Below are 8,273 nucleotides of genomic sequence, written 5' to 3' on the forward strand. Positions count from 1 at the left end.
TCTTGAAAAACTATAACATGAAAACTGTAAGCAACTATCAAAAACACTGTATGAGATAGCATTTACCAAATAATAATGAGAATGTTGCACATAAGACATTAATAGTTATGTATTCCATAAGAACAAAATACATTGCCTTACTTTTTCAACCCACCAAGCATTTCGTACACTCTGGTCTTGATCAGAGTAATTAACATGTCATATGACTATGGAGTAGAGTTTAGATAATACTTAAAACATTGTGTATCTATTTTTATAATTATGAAAGAATTATAGTCTTAATTGTACTGATTTCTCCTTTGACCTAGAACAATCCAAATAATAACTAAAAAAAAAAAACTTCTCGTATATAAAAAGTGAAGTATAAATGTTAATGACAAAAAGTAGTATAATAGCTGTAAATATGTATTAATTATCCTTGTCCAGGAAAAAGTAAGCAAACACTTATTCAATGTATTATATAAAATATATCAAATAAATAAAAACATCATAATGACATATTTCTAATGCAACACACTGTACTTGTTTATTATTATCTGCATATAGTTTGTTAAGTTAGAGCTCAAATTTTTTGTTCTTCAGTACTATCTAGATTACAGTCACAAAAGAGTGATAATTTACATAACCAATTAAAAAATATAAACATATATTCAAAGTAAATGTTTCAGTTTAAATGTATGTTAAGAGTAATACAAAAATTCCATATATTATTAAGTAACTAACAATGTAATATTAAAAGTTTGGAAATTATGTAGCAATCAGTCATAACTATTATAATGAAGATGAAACAGCCTTACTCAATTAATATTTGTGATGAAACCCACTTTACAAATAAGAAACATGAATCATTTCCTCACAATTGCCTTAAATGCCCACATCTCACACATATCATGACAGACTTAATTAAAATGAAACAAAATGCCATTAGGGAATAAAAAGAATAACTACTTGGCTATACTACGTACCTCACATCTGTCCAGACCCCAGCAGAATGCCAGGAATTCCACACCATACCCTCAATTCATTAGTCATGTAATCCATGATTTTTATTCAATTCTGAGAGAGCTGAGGTCAGAAAACAGTGGCATACAAATTTGTTTCAGAGTTCATAGCCTCATAAAAGGCAAGCTTACACAAATCCCCTATTCCAAAAATGCTTAAGTTTATAAGACCCATAATTAAAAACTGTCCATTTTTTTCTGAGCCATTACTATCATGTAGACAACATCCCCTTTTGATATGTTAACCATATCAACTGAATATTCATGTGTATCTATGAAACATTAGCATATTTATTTATGTATTCAAAAGGAAGTCACCAGGGTTTATATGTTGAACAGGACCTGGATAGCACTTGCCACTGTATATGTGAGGAGTTAAGACAACAAATCATGTTTGAAGTATCATGTAGCAGTCAAGCAAATCACCAAGTAAACAACTTCATTACACATATTTAAAACATCAATGAATGTCAAGAATGAGTACAAGCCAACCCCTATTTAAAAATGGAATAATGAGACTACTGCACCTTTAAACCTGACTGACATAATCAAGCCAACACAATGTAACTTCAGGTTCAAAGGTCACACTTTCCCAACTACAATCACCAAATACCTGTGCAAGAACCAGAACTTAAAACAAAATTTTGTCCATCATTCTCATGACTATGGTGGCAACAAATGAGCAAGAAATTCCCACAAAACAAGGAAAGAGATCCTTAAGTGCTTCTCATAGCATGCACGCACACTGACAGCCCACATACTCAAGTAAGATTGCCAAACAACTGGCACAGCCAACCCAGAACAATGTAGTCACTCCTAGGAACCTAAACAGTCACAATCAACAACTGATAATGCAAATATATAATTCTACCAAACATCAGTGCATAAAAGTCAGAAAAATCAAACCATGTAAGCTCACAAATCAAAAGAGAAAGGGGTGAATCAGAACAATCATTTCTTTGAACTGTAATAAACAGTTCTCTCCTCAATCCAAAACATGCAAGAGATCCATACACCACAATCTCAGACTAAAGCACACAAAGTCTGCATACTGCAGATACCTTACACATCATCCAGCTGCAATGTCAGCACACACACAAGGAACACCAACCATATTCAAATCACAATCTCAATATCTCAAATGTCTCATAATCTTATAAATATATGGCATGTAATAAATCTGACGAACATCTGTACTATGTGACAAAAAATCTTTAGAAGTTGTACAGTTTGTTTACTGTATATATATCTAACCAAAACAAATATATATATATATATATATATATATATATATATATATATATATATATACACAAGTATATATAAATAAATAGATTACCATAGTATAGTACGCATCTGAACTTCTGTTTAAATAGACTCATAATGAGAAAAAGGTGTGTAATGACTGAATAAGCAACATTGTATAAATAGTAATTAGTGCATGAGAATGAATTGTCATGTTTCTTTTACCTTCTTTTTTTCATTCATTTTCCAGTTATTCCTTTCAGCTTGTCTCTTCAATAAGCTGCTATCCCACTCCATATCCTCTAACTGAGCTAATACATATTTTTTTATTTCAAGAATATTATGGCACTGTCCATATCTTCAAACATTTTAGTTTTATCTGAAGGGAATATATTCAATCTGTCTAGGAAAAAGCAAGTGGAGTTTAATCTGTCTTTTTTAATTTCCTTTATTAAAGGTAAAAAAGCATTTCTTCTTGGACATCACAAGAAAGGAATATTCATTGTCAGATCTTATTGTTTTGTCCTGTACTATAATAGGACACTTTGTCCGAGACGTTTTTAAGATCAGTTCTTTATCTTGTGTAGACAAAAATCTTACAATAGTGGATCTCAGAGCTAAGTTCTTTCTAGAAGAAGCAGCAGCAGCTAGAGACCTATGTGCTTTCTCAATGTCACATGACATAGCTTCCGGAAGACTCAGGACTTTAGGAAACCAAGATGTTAAAAAGTTTGTCATATTGTCTCTTTCAATTCCTTCAGGTAAACCAAAGATCCTAATATTATTTCTCCAAGATCTGTTTTCTAGATTATCTATTTTATCTAGATGTAAGGCGTTTTGCTTCAGTAAAAATTCTATATTATGTTCATCATCATATAGCCTTCCTCCAATGTCATTTAAGGCTTCCTATATCCCCAAAATCTGAGTTCTCTGTTGGTTTAACGATTTCTGCATTAGTTCCATTTGTTGGGAACATTTCTCTTTAAAAGTATCTATTTTGTTGTCCACCTTGTCCATCTTCAGAGAAAGCTCTTGTATGCTACTGAGAAAAATTGTATATCCTTTTTGAAAGATGAGTCCTGAGAGCTTATTTTTATGTGTCTCATTCTGAATTGTAAGTGAAGAGATTTTCAAGATGAAATTTTGACAGGAAAATATCAGTATACAAAAATATGATATTATTCTTCAAGAGACTTCAAAATAAAAAAGTAATATTTGTTAAAAATGAATATAATAACATAGTAATATAATTTCCTGTTAGAAATAAAAAAAATATATAGCAGAGCAGGAGAAATCTGTTACTAGTCTGTCAGCATCTTGGCCACACCCCTCAGAGATTGTGCTTATTGACTGATACACATTCTAACAAGTGGTGCTGTATTATACAAGGACTATAATATAATACAATCAGGAAGGTGAACTGAAGAACACACACATGTACACATGGCCCTAAAAATGTGTGCAAGGAGCCTATTCTTTGAAAGCAGCCCAAAGGTAAATGCACTCATCCACTGGCCAGATGCACTTCCTTTGAATATGAGTTTTAATGCTGTTTCAATGAGTTTCAAGACAGAGACGTTTACTGGTTATGAAAAGTCCATTGTCATTGTGAGACTGTATTGTTTGTTTAGCAAATGGCTATCAACATTTGTGACATTTTATTTCAATATCTGTAACCATTGTAGAAGTAAATAAGAAATCAGTATGCAATAGGTTTGAAGAGTGTTTATGGTAACTGGGGAGAAATAGCCAAGTAAGGTGTAATGACTTTCCTTGTCTTTTGTGGTATGCTTTTGTGAAATTTTGATTTTAGTGCTTGTGCATACCTGGAGACATTACTGAAGTGATCATGAATAATGGAATGGCTAGGTAGGGGGCTGCTTTGGAGGTTAGGGGTTGCCACAAGAGGGGCTGCTCCGGGGGGGGGGGGGCTGATGCAAATTGGCAGTAATTTCAGTATACAGACCAATCAAAAGCTGTTTAACAGAGCCAAAGCTGTTCAAGGTGGAGCAGTGGTTTGTTTAGGTTTGATTGTGGAGCATTCTGCACAATCTGGAGAACTTGGCTTCTCTTTTATGTTTTAAATGTTTGTGGACTGACAGATATGATCAGAAAGCTCCACACATAAGGTATGTTTTATTTTGTGAGGGGGAGGGATGAGGGGTGGCAAACTCAAAGAGTGCAGTCTATGTATGCCACTGGGTCCACCTAGGTGTTAATTGGTAAAGTCGACTGTTAGCTTGCAATAACTCAAGAAATCCAGCTCAGCTTTAGAACTGACAGTGCAGGTTTTCTACATTTATAAATCAAGTACAGAGTTGTTTACTGAGCTGTTTCCATGCCAGATATGAGCAACATTTTTGTCTCTTTCAGATGACAAGGTTGTAAGGTGTAATGACTTTCCTTGTCTTTTGTGAAATTTTGATTTTAGTGCTTGTGCATTTCTGGAGACATTACTGAAGTGATCATTTGGGTGAAATGATTTTGCATTCCATGACACATTATACTTCTTTTATTCATTGATGCAAATGTCACCTTAACAGAAGTTGTATAAAGATGTCTCAGAATGTTGGCTGTTATGTGCATTACTATAAAACTTCAGTTTTAAATGAAGTTTTTGAAAATAATAAGTTGCTTGATCATTTACTGTGTGAGTTAATGCATTTTCAGCTGCTAATATAACAACAGACATGCTGCCTAGCCACTCTAAGGAGGATTTACATGATCACGTTCCTGGCCCTGAGCACTTTTTCAGAAGGAGAACCATTTGGAGACTTACTCATGGTGAAAGTGAGGTAATCATATTTTTGACAAATGTTCAAGAGACAACCTTTAATATAACTATGCAGTATGCTCTGTTATCAAATAATCATTTCATGACCATTATACATTTAAAGACTATATTTTTTATGTTTCTTTGTTCTTATAGTCAGTGTTCATTGCCTTATAATTACCATTAAATATATGTTGCTCATATACAGGGCAAAGAATCAGACCTGTGTAAACCAGGTACCTCCTCTGGAATCTATCATTTCAGCCCCTCTCTTAGCCCTCATCCATCTCCATCCACCCACCATTCTTCAAAGCCAAGAGACCAGCATGGTATCAACAAAACTGTACAGCTTCTCAACCCACAGTTTGGCTTATACACAGACACAGAGATGGAGCAGTCGAGAAACATCTTTTTTGAAAAGCAGCGTGCTGGACAAGTAGGAGACTACACCCTTTCCAAAGATCTTCACTGCTGATTAATCAGAAATACAGTGACAAGCATGATTTCCATTAACAGAGTATTTGGGGATGACTTCCAGTACCCATGCAGTCACAAACTCACTGTAAAGGCAAAGAGTCTCATAGAGTACTAGCCAATGCTGCAATACTAATCTGTACCCAGTGGAGCTCAGTATGTATGTCAATAGTCTGCTATTCTCATTTCCCAATGCACTACCATATACTTGCCCACCAATATATAAATCTGACACAGGTGTTAGGAGGTGGTTTATATGTAAATCGGGCCAACATGTGTCTGCATCTATTAATTTCTGGATGCAATGCTATTAAATGAGATTGACTCCGATGTTACTAAGAAGCAGGAATGCATTCAAGGGCTATTGACAGTGATTCCTGTTTGTAAAAACTCTTTTATGATATATCTGAATTTATACTGGCTCTTTTAAGATTATGAACTACGTCATTTATTTAATTGTTTAATTGTATATAATTGCTTTAATTGAAAATTAATTGTATCACTATATAAGGGGTGGAACTACACCGTTTTTTGTAAAGATCTGAAGAAGCTAAACTTTAGTGAAAGCGCTCATCTGTATTACTGCTTTGTTTGTTGAATTTTAATAAAAAGGCTTGATTCCATACAGATTTTGCATCGACTTTCCATAAATCAATCGGAAATTTGGAATTATACTACAAGAAATTTGTGACTGACTTGTTACCCACTTCGCGCACAAGTACCTGTTTAATTTTCTTTGAGTCACAATATTAATGAATGCAGAATGAAAGATGCAAAATGTCTTATTTTTGAATACCCACAACAAAATTTAAAACGTTTGAGCTCTTCTAGCTAATCCTTACATACCCAACTATAACTTTTATATATGTGTGTCATTGCAGTCTCTCTCTTTGGCCGTGTGTGTATGTCAGCTTATGGATGAGCTCCAATGGATCCTTGATTGAGGGAACTTTTGCTTAACTGATCTGCAGTCATGCTGGGGGAGCTTTTATGAGAAGGCACAGTTTTATGCAGTATTCAGAAAACTCATGAAGCCATCATTGCTGGGAAAAAGCTAATTATTAGCTCTTATTTTCTAACACGTTCTTGTTTGCTTCTGCAAACTTGGGCTTATACTGCATACTGTAGCTAACATTCTGAGTATGGATAATAAGTACCTCCTACTATAGGGTTGTCAAACTTATGGAAAGTATCGATTTGATCATGTATCTCAATTCATTTTTTCATGGTATCTACTCTACAACATAAAACTTCCAGTTCAGTTTTGATTACTGAGACTGGGCCACCACCACACAATAATTATCTCAAACGTATCAAAAAATTAAACTTTGCATAGGTCTCAAAGTGTTTCTTTATCACTGAAAAGACTTTACTGACTGCAAGAAAAACTGTAATGTAAATACACTTTGATTTATATGTACTGTGTTGAGTATAGAAAATGGTATTGAATTTCAATACTTTTATTGACATTGTATCACAATTTAAAATTTCCTGTACCTTGGCATCACAACCCCCTAAGTGTATACAAAAAATCTGAACTACCCTGTGGTTTGGAAAACAATAGGCCACAGATAATCAGATGTCTGTTTTTGCTTTTAACAGTGGATCACTCAAATGCCTTGATGAATGCTTTACCAGACATGTTTCCATCACCTATGGCTCCTCCATCCAAGAGGTTAGATGCAAGTGAGGCTATGCTTCACATCCTTGAGGTAAGAAATTTGTGAATTTTTGACAATGTATATATTACTTTAGCATAAATTACAATCAATTGTTTTTGTGGTCATAATCTTTTTTTTATTTTTGTCCTTGTTTTTGTCAGTGTAAAGAAGACCCCAACACCTTTATTCAGTCAAGGCCATTCTTCAGCCCTGTTGTGATTGTTGGTGAAACCAGCTGCTTACTGCCATTGGAACCATGCCTTTGATGACCTTCCCAAATGAGGACATTTATGAAAGTGTGATATATCTCATGGCATGTTATTACACATTTTACCTTACATATCCTAAGTGCATTGTGACATTTCTGTCTGTGCTGCAGACTGAAGTACTGTCAGATGCTATCAATGACCGTGACGTGACCTCTTCATATAGAAAAGCTATGGCTGTGTGGAAAAAGTTCCTTGCTAAGTAGAAATGCACCGAACCTTTTTTCATTCCCAGTCATGATTGTGTCTCTTGTAGTACAAAGCATAACAAACTTCAAATTTGATTTCATCATTAATTGTTTGGCAGGGTGTTGGTTTAGTTTGCTGCTTGTCTATTCATAAGATCACAGTATTTGATATATTGCATATGCTGACATTCTCATTTTCACAGAGCAATGGCCTTGCTTTTACATGTTGTTTTGCCATACATGCCTCTGGATAAAGAATTTAAGCAGCCAGTCAATTTGTAGTATAGTATACTTTTCTCTGTAAATTCCAGAGTATTTTGTCTCATTTCAAGCCATTTAAACCAGCAATGAATGTTAAATTCAAGCAAAATGTCCTACCATTTTAGATAAAAGGGCTTATCTTTTGCATTGCAGCTAAAAAAAAAAAAACTTGGTTTTAGTCTGGTTGCATTGGTTTTCAGATATAATTCCCAAAAAAAATGTTTCAAGACAATGGTTAGCACTTTTTAAATTAAAACAACCTTTTTTATATATTTGGAAAATAAAATCTTAATTTGTTTTCTTTGTATTAAACAAATTTACTTGTTTTAAGTCTGAATGGTGCAGCGGTAGCATTGTTGCCTCACAGCATGAGGTTCTCCCATTCAATTCTCGGCTGGAGCACC

At 34.2% G+C, this 8,273-nt stretch overlaps 1 long non-coding RNA gene across 1 annotated transcript; it reads left to right on the forward strand.

Moving 5' to 3' along the window:
- The first annotated feature begins 4,972 nt into the window (after positions 1-4,972).
- On the forward strand, positions 4,973-8,013 carry LOC122792470. Its single transcript, XR_006363315.1, has 3 exons — positions 4,973-5,041; positions 7,096-7,205; positions 7,316-8,013. It is a non-coding gene; the product is annotated as an uncharacterized LOC122792470 (long non-coding RNA).
- Positions 8,014-8,273: the final 260 nt, after the last annotated feature.

The sequence above is a fragment of the Protopterus annectens genome, chromosome 1.part2, assembly GCF_019279795.1.
Source record: "Protopterus annectens isolate FY-2018-M chromosome 1.part2, PAN1.0, whole genome shotgun sequence".
NCBI lineage: Eukaryota > Metazoa > Chordata > Ceratodontiformes > Protopteridae > Protopterus > Protopterus annectens.